At 53.4% G+C, this 22655-nt stretch overlaps 1 protein-coding gene across 1 annotated transcript in view; it reads left to right on the top strand.

The window, feature by feature from the left end:
* KLHL29 (kelch like family member 29) overlaps nt 1–22655 on the top strand; it is a 161630-nt gene that overhangs the window by 24706 nt on the left and 114269 nt on the right. Inside the window, exon 2 of the mRNA XM_051974077.1 lies at nt 18371–18469. The gene's annotated coding sequence lies outside the window, so the exon portion shown is untranslated. The remainder of the gene's footprint in view (nt 1–18370; nt 18470–22655) is intronic.

The raw sequence follows: 22655 nt of genomic DNA, 5'->3' as shown, positions 1-22655 counted from the left end.
TGCCATGGGGGCCCCTTTGGGGGCAAGGCCGGGCCTGTGGGCCTCTGGGCTGGCCGCTGAGTGCCACAGGGGCCCCTTGGTGGAGGAGGCTGAGCCTGTGGGCCTTTGGGCTGGCCGCTGAGTGCCACAGGGGCCCCTTGGGGGAGGAGGCTGAGCCTGTGGGCCTCTGGGCTGGCCGCTGAGTGCCACAGGGGCCCCTTGGGGGCAGCAGCCTTGCTGAGCTCTGGGCCCTGGCCACCCAGCCTCTCCACACTGAGTGCGCTCTTTTGGTTGAAGGGAGACCCGTCCCTCCCCGCCCCCCTGGGGGGATCCTTCCTCAGTATAATCCCCGCATTCTTCCCACATTGGTCCCGGTCACATAACCGGGTCAGGAAACCTGAGCTGGTGCCAAGGCGATGGAGGGGGGGTGGGGAGGGCCACCTCCTTGATGCTGGTCCGGCCTCATTCCATCCTAGTCCCCTCCACACCCAGAGAATATGGGGAGCAACCCCCAGAGCACCCCCAGGAGGACCCAGGCCGTCCCCCAGAGGGAGGTGCAGCCTCTGGCCAGTCGGGCCCTGACTACTATTTGTTGGCACGTTGTGGCGCCCGTGGCCTCCTGATGGAGGGGGAGGGAGTCTGCAACAGCTGCTGCCCGCCCGCCCGCCTTCCCAGCCACAGCAAGGGTCAGTGCTGAGTCACGCCAGCCCTGCCAGGGCCCACAGACAGTGCAAATGGATGCCCACTGTTCCTGCTCGGCCACGGTCCCACGCGGGCGTCCCGCTCGGCCGACCCATCCGGAGAACACGCTTCCTGACCACAGGGTCCCCAGCAGCCTGGACCAGAAGTTCTCTCCTGGGTTTTAAGGCACAGCTTCAGTCACCCCTAAAAATGCACCTTTGAATCTTTACTGAAATGTTGCAGGTGACCCACACCCAGGCCCCCACCACCACATTCACCACATCGTCTCAGCTGATCTCTCCCTCCCTGAACCTCTGGAAGACAGAACAAACAGCCTCAGGCCTCCCAGCCCAGGAGCCTTCTTATGCCCCTTATCCCCCAGGCTCCTGGGATAAGGAGCCCGTGGTAGAGGCTGGCTGGGACAGGCTGCTCTCCCTCGTCTGCCCTCCTCCCCCACCCCCTCCTTCCTCATAATTAGGTACATGGTTGTGGTGTGAGGAGTCTGGGTAGAAATGGGGCAATTGAGGGAGAAAAGCTCCACCCCTCCCCAAGAGTCCTATCAGGAGTGCCCCCTTCCCGGTCCAAGTCCTTCGAAGGCATCTCCTCACTCACCCAGAGCTGAGGAGCTTGGCCAAGGGGAGGGCTGAGCTCTGAGCGAGGTCCCCGGGGGCCAACGTGAGGGCAGGTCTTTGCCAGCCGGGACCCCCGCGGGCGCCCCGCCGTTCGTGGCCGGCCGCCGGCTCCTCGGCCGTCGAGATCCCCCAAAGCTCGGCCGGAGCGCTCCGGCTCCCGCCGCTCATCCCTTCTGCCAAATTGCCACCTTTCAGTGCTGACGGACAGGCGTGTGCGCGGGCCGGGGAAGATCGCCCGTGTGCTCGGGCATTTGGGTGTCACGCAAAATTGGCTAAACACAGGCTTCCGAGCCGCTCGGCCGGCCCGCTCGTCGCCTCATTGAGGTAACGCGTCCGCTCGGGAACATTAGTAAAGATTCTGAGATCTGTCGGCCGATGGCTGGGGACTCGCTGCTGGCCCATGGGCTGGAGGCTCGCTGCTGGTTTGTGATGGGCTTTAGAGCCCGGGAGCCATCAGAGAAAGTGGCAGGGCGTCACGCCAGGTCCCTCCTGGTCTTCCGGGCCGGTCACTGGGCCCCTCCGGGCAGTGAGTCCCTGCCTTGGTGATTCCCCGTGGGCCCCTGATGCTCAGCCAAGTCCGGGCCCTTGTGCCGGCCGCTGACTCTCGTTCTTCGTGGCTGAAGCCCTGAGGGGGACCGGTCACCTGTCCCTCACACCCAGGCCATGGGGCCTCAGTCTGGCCCTGGTTGCCATCTTGCAGGATCTGAGGGCTATGGCTGGACCGGGCAAGGGCAGAATTCCCCGAGAGTTAGGCTGGGGAAGCCCCACGGGAGACGAAGGGTCTGGGATCCACCCAGGAGTCCCCGGGGCTTGTGGGGAACAATGCCAGCAGCCGCCTGCTCCCTTTGCCCGCCGGCGGGGACTCAGCGAGCTCCCTGTGGACTCCGGACGACTGTGGTAGTGAAGGCAGAGGGAGGGAGTGTGTGTGTGTGTGTGTGTGTGTGTGTGTGTGTGTGTGTGTGCGCGTGCACAGGGCCTCCTCGGGGAGACCGGCCTCATTAGGAACAGCCCAGAGCCACAGATGTGGAAGGCTGGGCCCAGCTCCGAGGGAGTCTGCTTCTGGTGCTGAGAAGGGCCCTGGGGTGGGAGCGGGGGCGGAGCTGGGCTGGCAGCACCGGGCAGGGAGCAGCGCCCAGAACCCTGAGCCCTCCAGAGGCCCGCCTGAGGGCAGGGACATGAGAAGCGGGCGGGAAGGCCGGCCCCTCGCTGCCCACCCACCAGGCAGGCCCTCGGATTTTCTGGATTCCACTGCGACGCCCTCTCCCAGCGGAAATGACCCCTGCCACTCATGTGATACCCCGGCGGCTCTGTCTCATCTCCCCAGCACGGGCCTAGGGGGTCAGCTCCTGCCAGCCTCCTCTGGGGCCCAGAGCGGGTGTAGGACCGGGCGGCCCCCGCCGGCCGCAGCGTCCCCCAGAAGGAGCCGTTCCCCTTCAGGCTTAGCGGCCGCCAGCCTCCTGAGCTCAGAGCAGGTCCCCAACATCGGGATCGGAATGATCATCTCTTCGGCTCTTCCGAGCCACCGACGGCTCCAGGACCACGGGGGGTGTTCGTGCCGCGAAGACGAGCGGTCCCACGCGCCTCAGTCTCGGGGCTGGCCCGTCCTGGCAGGCGAATGAGTACCAGGGCTGGCGCTCCAAGCCCCGCTCTTGAGTGGAGAACTCCTTCCCGCGAGGGCCGACCCCTCTGGCTAATGGAGGATGAAATGGAGGGACGGCGCAGGCTGAGCCTTTGTGGAAGGGGGTGATGGGAGACGGGGGTTCTCCCTCCTACCCCCCAAATTGGCCGTAGTGTTCGCTAGTGATTTGTCTCCTAAGACAAGGCAGAGCCCCTCATGTGTAGTAGCTCATGGTGAGCTAGCATTGGAATCAGGGAGGTCTGGACTCCAATCCTACATCTAACACTGTTCTCGGAGTCAGATTCCTCATCTGGAAAATGGGTATAATAAGGCCTCTGGTGCTTCCTTCATACAGTGGTTTGGGAGGCTCAAATAAGGTGTGTAAAAGCAGTCTGAAAAGGGAAAAACCCATTTAAAGGTAAATCACGGTCCCGCCTTCACTGGTCTTCTGTCTTCTCCAGAAACCACAATGTGCTTTGGGAAAACAAAAAGTGGGAACAGGAAGCTGGGAGCCAAAAGAAATAAGGAAAGTGAAATGGCGAGTCTCACTGTGCTGGACAAACTGAAGTCTGAGGTTGCTGAGAAAAGGAGGGAGGAAGGGAGAGACAGAAAGAGGGACAGAAGGAGGAGGAAGAGGAGGAGGAGGAAGAGGAGGAGGAGGAGGAGAAAAAGGAGGAGGAGGAGGAAAAGGAGGAAAAAGGGAAAGAAGAAGAAAGGAGAAGGAAGGAAGGAAGGAAGGAAGGAAGGAAGGAAGGAAGGAAGGAAGGAAGGAAGGAAGGAAGGAAGGAAGGAAGGAAGGAAGGAAGGAAAGAAAATAAAGGGAGGAAATGAAGGAAGGGAAAAGAGGGGGAGAGAAAAGAGAGGAATGGAAGAGGGGAAGGGAGAGGAGAGGGAAAGTGGGGGAGGGAGAAAGATCTTTGAAAGCTCCTGGAAGACAGAGGTCTCAAAAAGCCTGGGAAAGGGCAGGAGCCACCTCAGTTTCCCAAATGGGGAAGAGTAGATTCTGGAAGCACTGGGTCAATCAGCTTCATTTCCATTCCTGGCTAGTTGCTAGAACACTTTAGTAAATGGCTATTCAGTGAAAATTTGGAGCTCCCGGGGATGAAGATCACCAGTGTGGCTCGAGCAAGATCGCGCCAATCTGAGCGCCTTTCCTTTCTATTTTAACAAGGTCGGGAACCTGCTAGATCAGAGGAACGTTGTCGAGATGAGTTGGGGAGATTTTAGCAAATCATCCGGCAAAGTCTCTCAGAACTAGAGATGTGGGTCCAGCGGCATTAGGGCCTTCGGAACCTGTTGAGTGACCGGACCCGCAATAGTGATTCCTGGTTTGCTGTCAAACCAAGTGTCCCAGAAATCGGGGACCGTGGATGTGAATGGAGACAGAAATAACGAATGGCTTAACGCTGGAAGGGGGAGCTGATGCGTTGAATGATAAAATCACAACCCAAGATCTTGGCTAAATCAAAGATGAAACTGGGCAGCGAGAACGCCGAGGCTTTTCCTGAGATCCCGCGTACTGGACGCCTTCATCTGCCCACAATAGCTAGTGCTGCCCCTCCCAGAGTGCCTTGCATCCATCTGGTCTGTGTCTCCCTCTACATGTGTGTGGCTCCTACTAAAACATGAGATCCCGGAGCGGGGACTGGTCTGCTTCTGTATATTCAGGGCTGAACACGGTTCCCAGTGGGGCTCCACGGAACAGATCCTTGTTGTCTGATCAAAATTCCCTTCAGGCCACAGACATTTCTTTAACAGGCGCTTCGTCAGATCCCTAGGCTACCCAGGCAAACTCGGGGGTCCCTGCCTTTCCACGGCAGAAAACCAAGGTTAGTGCAGGGAGCAAGCTCATGCCCACTTATTCCTTCCTTCTCTGGACCTTCCTCTCCCTCCACGCCCCAGATGTGCTCCTGACTCCAGTGACACCAGACCCCTCGCTGTTGCTTGTGGACGGCCTCTTGTTTCCCATGCCTTGTTTCCTCATCTCTGGAATGCCCTCCCCACTGACCACTGGCCTTCCTGGTCCAGGAGTTCCAAGTCTGTCGTTTTAGTTCTTCCCAGGCGTGGTCTTTGGGAGGGGCAGAGGCCCAGGCAGAATGAAGGATGAAGAATGGAGAGCTCCTGGCCATTTGGGAGCTGGTTTTACCTTTTGCTCTGCTGGTGTAGAATTGTGATAGTTTATAGTCTGCCCTTGTCAACATTTCTAGGTGACTTGGATGAGATTCCTTGAAATACAAAATTCAGGTCATTTTCCCCTCTAAAAATATAAAAAATCTGATCATTTTAAGTTTCCTCCTCTTCTGGGTGCTCCCAAACCATCATTTTTATCTGTATGGATTCTAATTCCTTTTCTAGTGGAGTACTTTCTTGCCTTATTTTTCTCCCTCCCTGCTGTTTCCCCATCGTGTCCTCCAATGAAATAAGTTGACTTTTCACCGAATCTGCTGTTTTCTTCATATTTTCCATGAATATTTTAAACCGTTGGGTTTCATCATCGTCATCGTCATCTTGTTTTGCTATTTCTTTGTCCCAGACACTTCCTTTCCACCTCATGATAATTTTGCCAATGTCGCGTCTTTGTTTAATTCATTCGGTGAGTTTTTTATCCCTCTGAGTTCAGAAAAAAAGCTCTTCCTTTTGTTTCTGGTGAAATACTCCTGGGGTTTCGGTTCCTTTTAATGGCATCTTTGCCCTGGTCTCTTTTAGACTATAACAGCTTTTCACTGAGTCAGAACTTGTGCTTTCTGAATGTAAAATGGAGGATTATTGTGAAGACTGAAGGAGATCATGTTTGTAAATAATTTAGCACCTCACATACAGTAGGCACTTACTCTGTGCTCATTCCTTCCCTTTCCCCTCCTTTGTTTGCTTATTTCTTTGAATGTTTTCCCCTAAAAGACTTCTGGTTTGGGGCTTCTCGGATTGAAGGGATCTCCTGTTAGTGCCCTCACTATTTTTCTGGCTAATAAACGTGTGCGACAGGAAGTTTGTCGGGTCTTTTGGCTTTTGGAGGGAATGTAAATTCAGGCCCCTGGCTGCTGAGGCTCTGGGCACTCGGGGAGGCCGGCGTCTCCTCGTGCCCCATGGAGGCTCTTTTGGATGTCCGTCATTAGCCATTCAGTGTGTTCTCCGGGATAATTTGTGTGTAATTGGACGCCGTTCACCCACAATGGCTCCTTCTCCTCCCAACAGGATCACAGACAGATCCCTCAGTGGCCGTCCAGAACGGGCTTGTGCCTCCGACAATGTTGGTGCGAGGCTCAAGGAGAGAGCAGATAATCTTATTACAGACCTGTGTGAGGGAGCCAGGGCTCCCCGCTGGGGATGGGCACGTGGGCTCTGTGGAGGGGGCCGGGCAACCTCCCAGAGACGAGAGCAGCTCACGCGGCCCGCGGGATTTGCCGTCCGAGCCCCAGCCCGGCAGCAGCCTTGCTCTCAGGGGGCGGCTCCATATTTCGGCCCACATTCACACCCAGTTACCTTGGAATAAAGAGTGGGGGGGTGGGGGGGCCTGTCTGATTCTGAAGCCCTTTCATTTCTCTAGCCCTGGGACTCAAGAACAGGGATTGCCCCCCCCGCCCCCAAGCACTAAGAAATAGTTGCCAAACCAAGGTTCAAATCCAGGTCTTGTGCTCAAATGGGCCCCCCGGCCACGGTAGCCTAGCAGGGGCAGAGTCAGTCCCTTAAATGCAGGCTCCCATGGGCAGAGGAGGGTGAGCTGGGACCTGGGGAGCAGCTAGGAGGAGAAAACTCCTTTATCTCAGAGATGGCCAGCCTGCCCTCAACATCCAGAGGGGCCGGACGCAGGGTGACTTCCCTGCTCCTCCCAAGCCTATCCCCAGGAGGGCCTGTCCTTGGTGCTGAAGCAGCCTCGGAACCGGAACCGGTAGCCCGACCCCCTCCTAGGCGGGACTGTGGACATGGACAGAAGGGTCTGGAGAGGTCTCGGAGGTGCTCCTCCATGGGATGAACAATCAGGAGTGTGTGTGTGTGTGTGTGTGTGTGTGTGTGTGTGTGTGTGTGTGTGTGTATGTGTGTGTGTGCATGTATGAATATCTTATGTGTGAGTGAGTGTGAGTGTGTGTGTGTGTGTGTGTGTGTGTGTGTGTGTGTGTGTGTGTCCTGGAAAGGAAGGGCGGTTCCTGAAGCCTCCATCCAGCAGTGTGAAGGTGTGAGGTTCCAAGCAATCGAGCCCGGCTCCTTCTGTTAATAGCCTGTTTGGGCAAATGGCCGGAGGAAGGGCAGAAAATAAAGGAAGAACCCACGGGACTTGGTCTGGACCCGGCTCTGTGCCGGGTGCTGGGAACACGAACACGGGAGCACCCCTCAAAGACCTTGCTTTCTCTGGTCTCTGATGTGCCAGGCAAACCCGAGCTCAGATCTAGCCTCGGGCACTTGCCCATGTGACCATGGGTGAGTCACTTTGCCTCTGTTTGCCTCAGGTCCCTCATCTGTAAAGTGGGTATAATGATAGTGCCAGCCTCCCAGAGTCGTTGGGAGGATTGCATGAGACAGATTTAGCAAAGCATTTGGCACAGTGCCTGGTATACAGCAGGTACTATATAAATGCTGGTTGTTAGGTTCATCATCATTTTCATTGTCAGGAGGAGGAGGGACACCCCACAGACGGGGTCCTCAGTTTCCCCTGTCTTAGGTGAGTGGGAGGTGAAAGAGCCTTCTTCTCACCCTGTTGATCTGTGGTGATTCTAGGACCTGCACTGCCCACAGGCCCTTGCTGGTTTGTAGCATGATGCTGATCATGGTGGATTTGGGGGGACTCGGGCTTTTAGCCTCTGAAATGGGAAGAACCCCAAGAGCCAGTCATTGCTCTCTGAACAGACAGACTCAGGGAACCCTGGTGTGATTGTAGAAACTGTAGTTCAAATACTGTTTTAATGTACCGTGTCCTTGTGACATGTCTGACTCCCGGTCCTCCCTCCTCATCCTCCCCTGCCCCGGGTCTCCTGTGTATGCTCCCCATTGGAGTCATTGGGTTCCATTGTGTGGGAGCGGGCAATCAGGACCAATTGGCTGCTGGGGGGGGGGGGATGCCTTTATTGTTCCTGTAAAGGAGCGCATCTTCTTTATAGAGTGGTCCCTCCCCAGAAGACTCTTGCAGCTGGCGAGAAGCTTGCTTTTACAACACCTGGCAGGGAATGGGCAGAGGGCTTCCCACGAAGCAAGGAGCAAAGTTCTCTCGGGTTAGAAGGACTGGCCCACGCCTTCTGCCATCAGAGGGCAGAGGGCAGGGAAAGGCATGGACGTGGCCCCCAGGTTGCCATCTGGGTCCTTCTCTAGGGGGTCGGTGCCTCCGCGGGTCCCCCCAACTCGGCCCTCTTCGTTTCCCGGCTTCAGACCCCTAGATGCTTGGGTGAAACCAGCCGACGAAGCTCCATTGGGTCGGCGTCGTGAGATTGCTGTCCAACTTCTACCGATGAGGGTGGGACGGCAAAGACTGACCGTGTGCTCGGCTCCCACCCTTCTGGACTGAGTATGACCCAGTGCTCCACGGGCCAGCTCTAAGCACTTCCTGTGGGCGACAGCACATTCTGCCAGCAGAGGAAGTGGCAGGTTTTTCTAATCCGAGTGAAAGCTGTCCCTTAGCCATTGTGGAGGCAGCGCCACAGTGGGGGCTTTTCCCCATGGGCAGCGTGGGGCTGCAGAGCCCGTGCCTTTTGGCATCTGGCTTGAAGTAGTGAGGATTTCTCCCAGGGTCCAGGGGGGACCCCGAATGTGAAGGCAGGACCAAATCCCTGTGCATTCCCCCCAGCACTTTGTTTCCTCATCAGAAAGGCTTCCTTGAGCGCCTTCCCTTCTGACCTGACTCTCCTGGGAGGATTTGGCTCCCCTGCCCTGCCCCTGAACATCTTCAAATACACTCCCTTCGAACCCAGGGGGCCCGAAAAGCCAGGCCCGACGTATGCCGTGTTGCCACCTCAGCCCGGCGTACGTCGCGTTGCCACCTCGTAACCAATTCCTCTTCTAGAGAGATCGAGAATCATATCTGTGAGCGCCCCCTCTCCCTGCCCCTCACCCCACTTGTTGGTTAATCTGCTTTTCAAAGGAGAAAATTATGGTTCAGGAAATCCTGCCCTTGGCCGTCATTTAGCACGATATTACTTTGGTACAAACGTTGGGGTCTGCCGGGATAGTGTTGTGGGATCAGCCGAGCACTGGGAAGCGTGCCCCGTGCCTTCCAGAGCTGCGGGGGGAGTTCTTGGGGAGTGAAGCCCAGAGACCGGGCCGCAGGTCCCCAGTAGACCAGGCAGCTGCACTTCAAAGGCAGTTGTTTACAACCCTCTCCTCCGCGTGTGCTTCCGATCCCTTGGTGTGAGCCAGGAGTCTGAAACCGCTGGGCCCCAGGGACTGTGGTGGGTGGCGGCAATACGAAACCAGGGATGGCAGGATCCTTGCCCCGGGGACTCACTGTGGAGGATGGGGGGAGGGGGGAGGGCACATGGTGTGGGTCCAGGGACTGTGTGTTCTTAGACTAATAAATACAAAAGGAATAAGCAGTTTTTAAGGAAAAAACTTTTGGGGACTCAGGGGAGGTCTCATGGAGGTCATGATGGCTGAGCTGAATCTTAAAGGAGTCTGGGAGGCAGATTTGACGAAGGGAGGGCATTCCCAGCGGGAGGGACAATCTGGGCAAAGCCAGGGGCTGAGAAAAGCAGTGGCTGAGGGCAGCGAGGGGAGAAAGGGGAACAAGAGACCCAGCAAGTGGAAAACCTTAACCGATGGTGGAGTGTGCATTTCATGCTGCGGCAAAGAGGAAGCTTTAGAGGCCTGGAGGCCAATCGGGAGGCTAATGCCAGAGGACTCAGAAAAGAAAGGTCGCACCCAAACCTTTTCTGCCTCTTTATAATAAGAATAAAATCCTCCCTCTATTTTGAGGGACCTTTTGGTCTCTGAGCTTCCAGTCTGATAGGAGATGGGGAGGGTTCCGGCACTAATGGATGAAAGTTCCCCCAGCCTTGGCAAGTTGAGCCTAGTGAGCCTTTCCTCAGAGCCACAGACTAGAGGAGGGACCTGAAAGCTGAAGTTCTGGGGGCGATCGAGGGAAAAGGAGGTCATGACAGTGGTATGGATGAGGGGAAGAGCAGCAGAGGCTTATTCGGTGTCTGGGAAGTTCGTGGGTTTTTTCCTATGTAACATTATCTAGAGTGAACTAAAGATCTGTTATGGAAGCAAAGCAATATGCTTGTTGGTGAGAGGGGTAGGGCAGCCCACACCCTACTTCCAGGAGAGAGAGACAGAGGAGGGAGGAAGAGAGGGAGAGGGAGGAAGAGAGGGAAAGGGAGAAGGAGAGGGGAATGGAGCCACTGAAGGCTGGGAGGGTATCTGGGAAGATGGGAGGCGTCCAGATCCGGGACTGACACCCTTAGGTACCTGTAGGAAAAGTCTGCACAGCTGTGCTGGGAGGAGGAGAAGCAGTGGCAGCTGGGCAGGATTTCCAGGAGCTATAAGGGACAGAGCAAAGCTTTCCATTAAAACCAAATCTAAGGCAAGGTCTGGTTGGTTGGATGGTCTGTTGGTCGGCTGGTTGGTTGATTGACTGGTTGGGGGGTCGCTGTTTGGTCGGCTGGCCTCATCCGGATGTGAATCACTCGAATACTTTGTGAAAGTTTCTCATCCAGATGTTTGCAGGGGAATAGCAGAGGCCACAGTCAGACCCTAGGAAGAATTCTTTCAACAAACTCGACAGTGTTGGCCGTGGGCACACCCCTGGGCCAAGGGCCGAATTTGGGGATGCCAGAGCCTCTCCAAAGCCCAGTCCTGGCTGGATCGCCTGCTAGAGACACAGAGGGGATCTTATTAGAGGAGAGCATCTTATTAGCTGAATCATCTGCTTAGCTAGAAGTCACCCAGCCCTCTCCGGTGGACCTCATCTGTCAAACATTTCTCTGAAATGTCGAGGTCCTGCTAAGAGCTCGGAGGCACCCACCCCAATCTAAGCCGGTTACCTTCTTCCCAGCCACCCCCCTCCAGCAGACCTAAGCCTTCTCCAGAGAAGCCATCATCATTCTTCCAGCTACTCTGGCTGAGCTTTTCCCTTTTAATAAGTTTGTATCGACATCTCATTCTTGTATCATCTTTGTTCCCCATTTCACCCATCCTAGAGATTCCTCGGTGTTGGCTGAGTGGAGGTGAGATGGATGAGCCTCACTCCTACTCCATCCTGTCTCCTGACAAATAGGAAATCCAGCTGGGACGGCAGGATCTCTCGTGGGGCTCTGGAGGCCTCGCTTCCACCTTCTTCTGTCACATCTGGAGATGGGCGGGGGTGGGCGTAGGACCTAAGACCCGTGCCAAGCCCTGGAAGCTTTTCTCCCCGGGAAGCTCCTGCTTGACTTCTCGTGGCCTGCCGTCATTTTGCCTTCTTGTCCCAGTCCCTCAGAGACACGGGGTAGAGCTGGCCTGCCTGAGAGCCCCGGGGTTTGAGACTCTTGTCAATAGAGACATTGACCCCCATGGGAGAAGGCGAAGGAGCAGAGCAGCAGTTCCCCGTGGGGCGCAGGGTTGTCAGGAATAGCACATCAGAGGGAAAAGTGGCCTAGGGAGGTGAGCGAGTCTGATGCAGCTTAATAATAAGTGTCATCAGCCGGGCTGAATTCCCATATCCCCAGCAGAGAATCCTCAGGCCTTGAGAGAAGGAAGGGTCAACCCGGCCTCGGCCAGGAGGCAAAAGGGAAAGGCGGGACAGGCCTGTGAGTCACAGGCCGAGCCGGTCTGGGAGGAGGAGCCCAAGGCCGGGCCGGGCCTTTCGTGCCGCCTCTTTCAGGGTGGGATGGAAATAGAAGTGCCAACGTTCCCATTAGCTTCCATGGCGCCGGGACTCGGCGGCAAGCCGAGCTTCCAGAAAGAACTGGCTGCCCGAGGACTGCAAGCACAGGCTTGGCAGGTGCCGTCACCCAGTTAGGAGGATAAATCGCAGCTCTCTTCCTCCGCCAGGTAGAGGGAAACGGCGAGGTGACGGTGGAGCTGGGGGTCGTGGCGCCGCCCACCTCTGCCCGTGGAGGCTCGGCGCTGGTATCTTTGTTTTCCTTTTCAGAAGCCAGTTGAATCCAGATGCCTCCTCCCAGGAGCTGTTGATAGAGCTGATGGATAAACCTTCTGTGAACATTTATTTTTTCTTTGTCAAAACGTTGGCTAGGCTTCTGTGGACTCAGGGTGGATGTTATTGATGGCTGGTGTGTTTCTCCCCTGCCTTTTAAAGAGCACTGAACGTCCTAGCAGGGCTATGCTCTGAACAGACCGCCTCAGCCTTGCGCCAAGAATGTCACTTCTCGAAGCCCTGTGTGGGGCTGACTCCGGGCAGGGGAGTTCGAGGGAGGGGTCCTGGGTGCCGGCCCAGCACGTCGCCATCTCCACTTTGGGTTTCTGTTTTTAAGCAAACAAACCAGACTTCTCTTTTCCCAGTTGTCGTGAGCGATGTTGTTTATTTGGTTCCTGAGAGTGCAGGGCACTCTCTCTGTCTCTGCCATATTGAGGAGGGGGGGTGCTCAACACCAGCCAGGTCTGGGACACAAATAGACGATGGGTTTCTGATCCTGTATCAGTCACATAGCCAACCAGTTAATTGGTGCCTCTGCTCGGAGGCGCTCTCCTGGAAAAACTGATGATACCTCTTACCGAGCTCGGTCTGAGAAGCATTGCCTCTTGTTGACAATTCTTCTGCCTCCCAGCTATTCTCTGAGGGAGAGGTGGTGAGAGGCTGGGCCTCAGAAGTCGGCATCTGCCTTTGGAAAGTTCCTACCACTCCCAGTGGTGGAAGCCAGAGGCTTCCCATACTCCCAAAGAGGCTGGTCAGAGTCCTAATTCATGCGGTCTCGCCAACTCGTCGTAGAAAATTAAGCTGCACCCCCATGAAGAGAAGGTGAAAGTGCAACCGAGGGAGCCCTGTTCCTTGTCCAAGAGCAGCTGCTTGGGTCTGGCCCCATGCTCTGCAGTAGATTTCCTTCCATTCTCCTGATACCTGGCTCTGGGCCGTCCTTCCAGAGTGAGGGCCAATAAGAGGGATGGGAAATCAATGGGGGATGTTGTTGTGTTCTTAGGATGGTCAGGGAAAACTTCCCAGAAGGGGAGGGACTTGCCTGAGACCTAGACAAAAGAGCAGGGCTGAGAGAGAAGAGAAAACATTTTCCAATAGAATGTAGGAGGGCTCTGAGAGTTTTAGGGCTCTCTACCACCAGCTCTGGTCGCATAAGAGGTTGTCAGTTGGCTGAGAATTCTGAGAAAACAACTCCATCGAGTCAGGTTTAATTCTCCTGTTGGTCATCTTTGTACCGATGTGTTTTTTAAACTTTTTTAGAATATCCTTTTCTTTTTAAATTTGGTTTCCAAGTTCTCTTTCTCCCTCTCCCCTTTTCCTGTACCCATCAAGAAGGTAAGCAATATCAGTTGTACATGCAAAATATATTTGTGTATTAGCCAAATTGCAAAAATTAATAGATAAGTAAAAGGCAAGAAAAATTAAAAAGTAAGAAAATCATACCCATTTGCACTCGAGCTCATCAGTTCTCTCTGAAAGTGGATAGCACTTTTTCAACACGAGTCCTTTCGAATTGTCTCGGATCATTATATCGAAAGGCAAGTCTTTCACGGTTGATCATCATTACAACATTGTTGTTACTGTGCACAAGGATCTCCTGATTCTTCCCACTTCACTTTCAATTAGTTCATATGGATCTTGTCATATTTTTCTGGAGTCATCCTCTTTGTCATTTCTTATAGCATAATAGTACCTCCATCACAATCATGTCACAACTTATTCAGCCACCCCCCGCTGATGGACATGCCCTCGATTTTCAGTTCTTTGCCAACAATAAAAAGAGCTACTGTAAATATTTTTCTCCAAATAGGTCTTTTTCTCTTTTTATCACTTTGAGGCACAATAATGATATTAATGGATCAAAGGGTATGGCAGTTGTATAGCCCTTTGTGCATAAATCCAAATTACTCTCCAGAATGTTTGAACCAGTTCACCACTCTGTCAACAATTAATTAATGTGCCCATTTCCCTGATCCCCTTCAGGATTGGCCATTTCTGAGAGGTGTGAAGTGATATGTCAGAGTTTTTTTTTCAATTAGCATTTCCCTAATCATTTTAGTGATTTAGTGCATTTTTAAGAAAAAATATCCTATCGATAGCTTTGACTTCTTCTGAAATTTTCTTCTTCTATTCTTTGATCATTTATCATTTGTGGGATGATTTTTATTTTTATAAATTTGATCAGTTCAATATTCAATATATATTTGGGAAATGAGGCCTTTATCAGGGAAACTCAAATTTTTTTTGATATTACTTCATAGTCCATGGTACCTTTTAGCATAACACAGTTTCCCTGCTTATCTCTTTAATTAGATGTTTTTGCATTTGCTTTGTTCAAAATCATGATTGCTGCCTCTGCCTTTTTTCCTTCAGTTGAAGCCTATTCGATTCTGCTCTCTCCTTATTTTGAATCTGTGTTTGTCCTGTGTCTCTCTTGTAAACAACATATAGTCGGATTCTGGTTTCTCATCCATTCTACTGTTTCCATTTTAAGGATGAGCTCATCACATCCATAGTTATGATTACTGTGTATTTCTCTCCTTCCTATTTTCCTCCTGCTTAACCCTCTCTCTTTTTATCCTATCCCTTCTCAAAAGTTTCCTTAATCTGCTCTCCTCTTTGCCATCCTCCCTTTTTATAATTCCCTTCCCCTCTTATTTTCCTAATGGTCAAGATATATTTTATACAAAGTGAGTGTATGTATCAAGTCTTCCCTCTTTGAATCAATTCCAATGAAAGTGAATGTCAAACGTTGCCCACCACCCCTGCTATTTTCTCTTTCACCTTAAAGACGCTTCCTTGAATACCTCTTTTATATAAGAAAATTTTCCCATTCTACTTCTCCCTTCCTTCTTCTCACAGTACAACTTTCTTACCTCTTCATTTTTTGGGGGAGGGAGGGAATCATTTCCAACATAATTTTTGAGGCTTTGTTTATGCCCATTTCTCACACCATCATCTTTTTCTGAGTTTATGTCTTGGTCTTCTCTGCTACCACATTAGCTTTTTTATGATCAGTTCTTTTGTTGTGATGGTTTGCTCATTTTTTCAGCTTATTTCTTGACTTTGAACTTTATGTTAAAGTTGAGCTTTGCTTACTTTGGGTTAGGGAAAGACTGTCCTATCCATGTCCTTTGTCTTTATGTACTCCTTTAAATATCCTAATTTTAATAAAGTTCTTGAGAGTTACAAGTATAATTTTCCCATATAGGCATGTAAACAGTTTAGTTTTATTGAGTCCCTTAAGATTACTCTTTCATGTTTACCTTTTCATGCTTTGCCTGAGTCTTGTCTTTGAATGTCAGATTTTCTCTTCAGCTCTGGTCTTTGCATTTAGAATGCTTGAAAGTCCTCAGGGTCATTAAATGGCCATTTTTTCCCTCTGAAAGTTGAGGCTGAGTTGGTTATTCTTTGTTGCAATCCTAGTTTCATATTGCAAACCAAATTTCTTGAAATATGTCATCTAGGCTTTTTATCATGACTTTCATGTAGTCCAAATAATTTTAAAATTCTCTCTCTATGGTCTATTTTCCTGACTATTTATTTTTCTTGGTATTTTTCACATTTTAAAAATATTTTTTCCATTCTTTTCACTTCTTTTTACTGTTTCTTAATGCCTCGTGGAGTCATTAGTTTCACTTTTCCAATTCTAATTTTTAAGGAATTATTTTTTTCAGTGAGGTTTTGATTCTCTTTTTCCATTTAGATGGTTCTGCTTTTTCTTCAATGAATTTTTGTGCTCTTTTACACATTCTGTAAATTCTGTTTTTTAATGTCATTTTCTTCAATATTTTTATGTCTTTTTTACCAAACTATTAGTTTTCTTTTCAAAGTTACCTTGCATCACATTTCTTTTTTCGTTTTTTCCACTACAACTCTTAATGCTTTGTTTAGGATTTCTAGAAATTTTTGTTTGTCTTTGTTGCGATTAGTATTTTTTTCTGACTTTGCTTATGCCTGTTTTCCACATTATTGTCATCTTCTGAGTTTGTGTCTTGGTTCTCCCTGCCACCATGGTAGTTTTTTTTGGTCAGGTTCTTTTGTTGTGGTTATTTGCTTATTTCTTCCAGCATATTTCTTGACTTTGAATTTTATGTGAGCTTTGCTTACTTTGGGATAGCTTAGGACCAAGTTTTTTTGTGCTGCTGTTTTCAGAGCTAGCTCGGAGGTCTGCAAGCTTTCCGTGCTTCCAAGGTCTGTTTGAGGAGAGATATGGTCACTGTCCTCCTAGTCTGCACTCTAGTCTTTCCCAGGAAGGGCCCCTGCTCCTCTGGAGCCATAAGCACTAATGCTCCTGAACACCCTGGGACTGGGACCTGGAACTACCTGTGGGCCATGGACATGCCAATAAGTGTGCACTTCTTCCTAGTGAATACCTGAGGCCTGCAGCCTGGAGGAGGTGGGGAGGGAAGGAAGGAGGGAGAGAGGAAAGAAGGAAGGAAGGAAGGAAGGAAGGAAGGAAGGAAGGAAGGAAGGAAAGAAGAAAGGGAGGAAGGAAGGAGGGAGAGAGGAAGGAAGGAAGGAAGGAAGGAAGGAAAGAAGGAAGGAAGGAAGGAAGGAAGGAAGGAAGGAAGGAAGGAAGGAAGGAAGGAAGGAAGGAAGGAAGGAAGGAAGGAAGGAAGGAAGGAAGTAGAGAGGAAGGAAGGAAGGAAGGAAGGAAGGAGAGAGGAAGGAAGGAAGGAAGGAAGGAAGGAAGGAAGGAAGGAAGGAAGATAGATTTTTCTGCTTCTTGTGGTTCTTACGTCAACTCACTCTCAGGACCAAAAGTGGGTTCAGTTGAGAACTCAGAGCCTTTGACAGGAATGTTACCTGGTGGATGGAGTTAGACCTGGATGATGCCCCTGATACTTTTTAGCTGTATGACTCTGGCCAAGTCATTTCAGTGTCCAGAGGCTCAGTCTTCTCATCTGTAAAATGGGCATAATAGGAGGGCCCTGCCCCTGAGGCCTTTCTCTATAACACTGATCAGATCAGGCTCACCTTAGGTGACTGGGATGTCCTTGAGACCAGGGAGCAAATCATGTTTAGATAATATTCTCTCAGTACTATCAGCACCACCCTCCCAGCCCAGCTGTGCACACACTAGGTGCCCACTAGGTGCCGATGGGAGTCTGTTTTCCCAAAGCCCCTCCCTCCCTCCCTCTGAGCTCCCATTCATCAGGGCAGCCCTGTAGGCCTGGAGCCCGGTGGACATAAGCGATCCCTGTCCCTCCCTCATCCTGGCCTTGTGGGACCGCAGCTGCTGCTTGGATGCAGGAGGGGATGCAGCCGGGAGCTCCCCCGGGTTTGGTCCGCGTGGAAGGGATTTCTTCCTCTTCCAGGGGACATAGTCCTGGTGCAGCCAGCACCATCGCCCCCACCTCATCCGCAACGCGGCGCTTGGGGCGGCTCCCCGGCCTCTGTCAGAAATGCTGAGTGGGAAGGGCCCGAGACACTGCTTTGAGGGGCTCGCTCTGCCAGGGCTGAGTGGTCTGGAGCTTCTCTGTGGCTCCTGGCCCGGCCTCCGTGGGCCGCCCGGAACTCCAGAAAGCTGGGGCCGCATGGGGGCAGGGAAATCAATGGAGGATCATATAGTCTGTCTAAAAGTCGATCGATCCCGGATGCAGACGGCCACGGCGTGGGCAGCGGGAGTCGCCATTTCTGCTCATGGGCGCTGCTTTCCAGCCATTGCCCTGGTGAGGGAAATGGGTACAGAGCTCCCTTGCCATGAGGGATCGCCTCCCGTCGCTGGGGATGGGCTCAGTAGTTTTAGGTCAGTCGTCTCTCGGGCCCCTTTTATGCCTCCTCAAGGTCTTCTTGGGCATCTTCGGGAGAGGTAGTGATCGGCTCGTGTAACAGTGGATCAGGCAGCAGTATGGCAGGATCTCTAGATCTGTATTCAGTGTCAGAACACGGCTCTTGTCCTCATCCCTCTCCCCATCTTTCCTCCTTCCCTCCACCTGCTCCTCTCCCTCTTCTTCTTCCTCTTCCTCCCCTTCATCTTTCCTCCTCTTCTTCCTTCCCCTCCTCTTTCTCTTCCTCCTCCCATCTTCCCTCCTCCTCCTCCCCTCTGTCTTTCCTCCTCCTCCTCTTTGGTCTCCCCATCTCATCTCATGGCTCAGCCCACCCCTGCTGGAGCCCCATCATTTTGGGGATGCGAGTGCCATACAGACCACCTTCCTGTTCTCTCTCCCATCCAGCCTGGGGACGTTGGCATCCCTGGGGCTGGGGGGGAGGGGTCCTCCCTCACCTTGTTCCGTTCCCCTGAGATCCTTTCTTTAGGGGATCCCGCGGGCTGCCCAGCTCGGTTCCCATCTGGGCTCATCTCCTGATTGGGTGGGACGGGCCCTCCGGTTCCAGTGCGCGAGCTCCCTCTGGCCCCCTTTGCGCGGGCAGCGCTCTGACCCGGGTCTGCTTTCTCTCTCCCAGACTGGCTCCTCGGAGGTTCTCGCCAGGACGTGAGTGCGGCCGCCGGCCTGAGGGCGTTTCCTGGACCTGATCTCGAACTCGTCGGGACAGAAGCCGGCGGTAAGTCTCCCCCATTTAACTGGCTGTTTGCTCGGCTCCAGGGAGCTCGTCTGGTTCTCCTGGGCCGCTGACCCTGACCAGGAATGAGCCGCCCCCGTGGGGAGGGGGACAAAAGTGCCAGACGTCATCTAGAGCCTTCCCTGGGCCAAGCTAAGGTGCGCACGTGCAGGAACCCGCGCCTACGTGACCCTTCATTGGTCAGCCCCTCCTCACTGGGCCTGCAGCGCTCCCTCCACTGTCCAAGCCTGGGGGGAGGGGATGCCGCCATGGCCAGCTCCCCCCGGGATGAGGATGCTCTAGTGGGCCGCCGTGGGCACAAGGGAGAAGGCCCCAGGACGTCACCGGCTTGTGCCAGCTGGCCCACCCAAGGGAAACGGGAGGGGGAGCCCAGGCCCAGCCCTCAGGGCGCTCCCAACTTGGGGCCCAAGGAGCGGACACTGAGCCCTGACCTTTGGGTCTCGGGGGACAGCAGAGCGTCCAACTCAGGCTCTCCCCAGTGAGAGAGCTACAAAGGGAAACCCGTAGCCCCTGCAGGAGCCGGCTCTGGGCACTCCGGGAGGCACTTCCCAAAGAGAGGGGCCGGAGGCGGGGCCACGGCTCCCATGCCTCCCCAGCACGGGGCGGAGGGGCTCCACTTGTCATGCGTCCCTCTGGGGTCCTAGGACTGTGTCTGGCCAGTTAGGTGGTAGAGAGCTGAGGGGGAGACCCCGCTTCCGAGAGGAGTCTTTGGATGATCAGCGATCAGAAGCAAAGAGTGATTAATTCCTTAATGGAGCAGTGGTGATGGGGGAGGGAGGTCTCCGGGGGGGCAGCCCAGGGCTCCGTGGGCAAGGCCGCTGATACACATGGCGGTCTTCCTGCTGGAGCCCTGACACAGAAGTGCCCCGGGTGGTCCGGCCGTCGCCTCTGCAGAGGAGGCTGAGCCGGGGGACGGGCTGACGGGGCGGTGGGCCTGGGAGCATGTGGCTTTGACAAGCCGGCCCCGCCAAAGGGAGGGGGACGGGGAGGCCGGCCTCCAGGGTCGATGGGCAGGGATCTCGCCCGCTGTGGTCCCGGGCTCTCCCTCCCCGCAAAGCCAGGTCTGCCCCTGCCCCCCGTTCTCCTCTGGGCTCTGCCCGGCGCCCGGCACCAGACGGCTGCCAGCCCTGGCTCCCGCTGCTGACCAGGTCATGTGAGCTCAGGACAGCGCTGGGGTCACGTGCACAGCCTCGTGTCTCTCCAGGGCCCTCGGGAGCCCAGCATTCGCCACAGGGCGACGGGCTTCGGGACCCCGGCTTCCTCCTTGGGCAATTTGAACTAAGGTCATAATTTTCAGGCAGTGGGTGGAGCTCAGGGCCTGGGGTCGGGGACACCGAGTTCAGGCACTTCCCAGCTGTGTTTGCCTCTACCTCAATAGCCTCCTCTGTAAAATGGGAGAAATGAGAGCACCCAGTCTCAGGGGCCTGGGAGGATCAGGTGAGATAATGGCTGCAAAGCACGTGGTGGGTGCTATATAAATGCCGTCTGTTGTTGTTACTTTCCTGGGGCTTGGAGTTGGGAAAACGTGAGTATGAATCTTGCTTCAGACGCCGGCTGTCTTCCCCTGGGCAAACCCCTGTCTGCCTCAGTTTCCTCATCTGTAAAATGAGTCAGCAACAGCCCCACCACCAGTGGAGCTCCCATCTGAACAGTACTTTGCAAACCACAGAGCAAACATCTCGAAACACCGATTGTAATCAGACGCTTCATTGGGTTCTTATTCTTTTCTTGGTCTTTGCATCCTTATCCCTGCCCTATCTCCTCCCCCCTCCTCATCCCCTCAAAAAAGCTCCCTGGGAACCAGTCATCGTCATCAAGCAAAGCCGCTTGTCGGCTGTTCTGCCCCTGGAGCTGGTCCGTGGGACCCCACCTGTGCCATCGAGCAGCTTTTGGGGGCATTCCTGACCATCTGCCTTTCCGGTGCCGCCATCCCTGGTCCCGGTGCTGCCATCCCTGGTCCCGGTGCCTCCGTCCCTGGGTCCGGTGCCTCCGTCCCTGGTTCCGGTGCCACCGTCCCTGGTCCCGGTGCTGCTGTCCCTGGTCCCGGTGCCTCCGTCCCTGGGCCCGGTGCCTCCGTCCCTGGTTCCGGTGCCGCCATCCCTGGTCCCGGTGCCTCCGTCCCTGGTCCCGGTGCCGCCATCCCTGGTCCCGGTGCCGCCGTCCCTGGTCCCGGTGCCTCCATCCCTGGTCCCGGTGCCGCCATCCCTGGTCCCGGTGCCGCCGTCCCTGGTCCCGGTGCCTCCGTCCCTGGTCCCGGTGCCGCCATCCCTGGTCCCGGTGCCGCCGTCCCTGGTCCCGGTGCCTCTGTCCCTGGTCCCGGTGCCTCCGTCCCTGGTCCCGGTGCCGCCGTCCCTGGTCCCGGTGCCGCCGTCCCTGGTCCCAGTGCTGCCGTCCCTGGTCCCGGTGCCGCCATCCCTGGTCCCGCTCCCTCACTCTGCCCTGACTGACACGGATTTCTCCGAAGCATTCCCTTACTCCCCTACGCCACAATGTCTTCAGGCCTTCTCCCGAAGGGTGGACTCGCGCTTTCGCCCGGTTCCCTGCCACACAAACAGCGCTCCCGTGAATTGGACGCAGAGATCCTTCCCTTCTTTCTTCGATCTTGGGAGAACGGGCAGCGGATTCATCGGGCTGCACCGACAGCTCGCTGCCTGGGGGTCATAGCTCGAAGCACTTCCCAGAGTGATTGGACCCAATCACACCTCCACTGAGTCTCCAAATAATTGGGAAGTTGTGCGTCGGCACAGGTGTAACCACAGCAACTAACACTTAGCTGGTGCTTTAAGATCTGGCAGAGGACTTTATGAATATTATCTCATTTGATTTTCACAAAGACCCCGAGAGGGAAGTGTTCTCCCTGTTTTACATGTGAGGAAACTGAGGCAAGTACAGCTTAAATGTCTTGCCCAGAGTCATATAGCTGGCAACTGAATGAAACTAGATTTGAACTCAGGTTTCCCTTACTCCAAGCCCTGTATTCCATTCACTGCATCATCCAGTGACCTGTCCTCAAGAAGCTTATATTCTAATGGGGGAGAAAGCATTAAAGATGCTATAAAGTGGGCAGAGGGACATACATGATGGAGAACCAAGTCCAGAGAGTCAGAGGCAAAGATGGAAAAGAGTGAAGGAGGGATGAGCATAGGGGACCTGGCCAATTCCTTAACACAGAGGTTCCAAGAGGACCTCACCAATCAGAGGACTTGCCGGGGTGTCGGGGCCGGGGAGAAGGTGGAGGAAGAAATCCTGAAAGTCCGAAGTGAAATAGGATGATGTGTTAGTGTGTCTGTCTCCCGACAATTGTGGTTTTCCTTTCTTGTCATCTTTGCCCCTCAGATTGGCGTGAGGTGGTGCAATAGAGCACCATGCTTGGAGTCAGGAGAACCTAAGTGCAAATCCAGCCTCAGACAAATCGCGTGACCTTGAGCAAGTCCCTTCACCCTGGGTGCCTGTCTCCTCATCTGCAAAATGATCTGGAGAAGGAAATGGCCAACTGCTCTAGAATCTTTGCCTAGAAAACGCCCCAAAGGGGTCTCCAAGTCAGACACAACAAATGACTGAACAACTCCAATCGATGGTGTTTTTGCACTCACTGAACCCTAGACTGCTAGGTTTGTTTGCTTCTGAATGTTTCACTCCTTGGGGCCACTGATCAACTCTTTTACCTTTTAACCAGCAGCAGTTTTTATAATTACTACTTTGTATCCACGTTTGAGGTCTGGTATCCAGCTTCCTTTCTTCCCCTCATTTCCCTTGAAATTCTTAACCATTTGTTCTAGATGAACTTCATTATAAAGTCTCCTGCTCTTTAAAGTAATCTTTTTAATACTTTGACTGGCATAGCACAGAATAAGCAAATGAATTTAGGTGAAATTGTTATTTTTATTATTTTTGGACCATCTAACCGTGAGCAATTAATATCTTTTTGTCTTTGTTTCTGCAAAAAGTGTTTTGCAGTCATGTTCGTATAATTCCCGAGCCCTGATTATTTTCCCAAGTGTTTTATATGTTCCATAGTTAACTTCAGTGCGATTTCCCTGCTGGATTGTGTCTGTGCTATATAGACAGGCTGATGACTTGTGTGGGTTTACTTTCTATCCTGTTTCTTTTATTTAAATCATTGTTTCATTTAATTTTAGTCGAGTCCTCAATGTTCTTTAAGTAGACC

The sequence above is a fragment of the Antechinus flavipes genome, chromosome 2, assembly GCF_016432865.1.
Source record: "Antechinus flavipes isolate AdamAnt ecotype Samford, QLD, Australia chromosome 2, AdamAnt_v2, whole genome shotgun sequence".
Lineage (NCBI taxonomy): Eukaryota > Metazoa > Chordata > Mammalia > Dasyuromorphia > Dasyuridae > Antechinus > Antechinus flavipes.
Note: the sequence above shows the minus strand (reverse complement) of the source record. Positions and strands in the feature narration are given on the sequence as shown.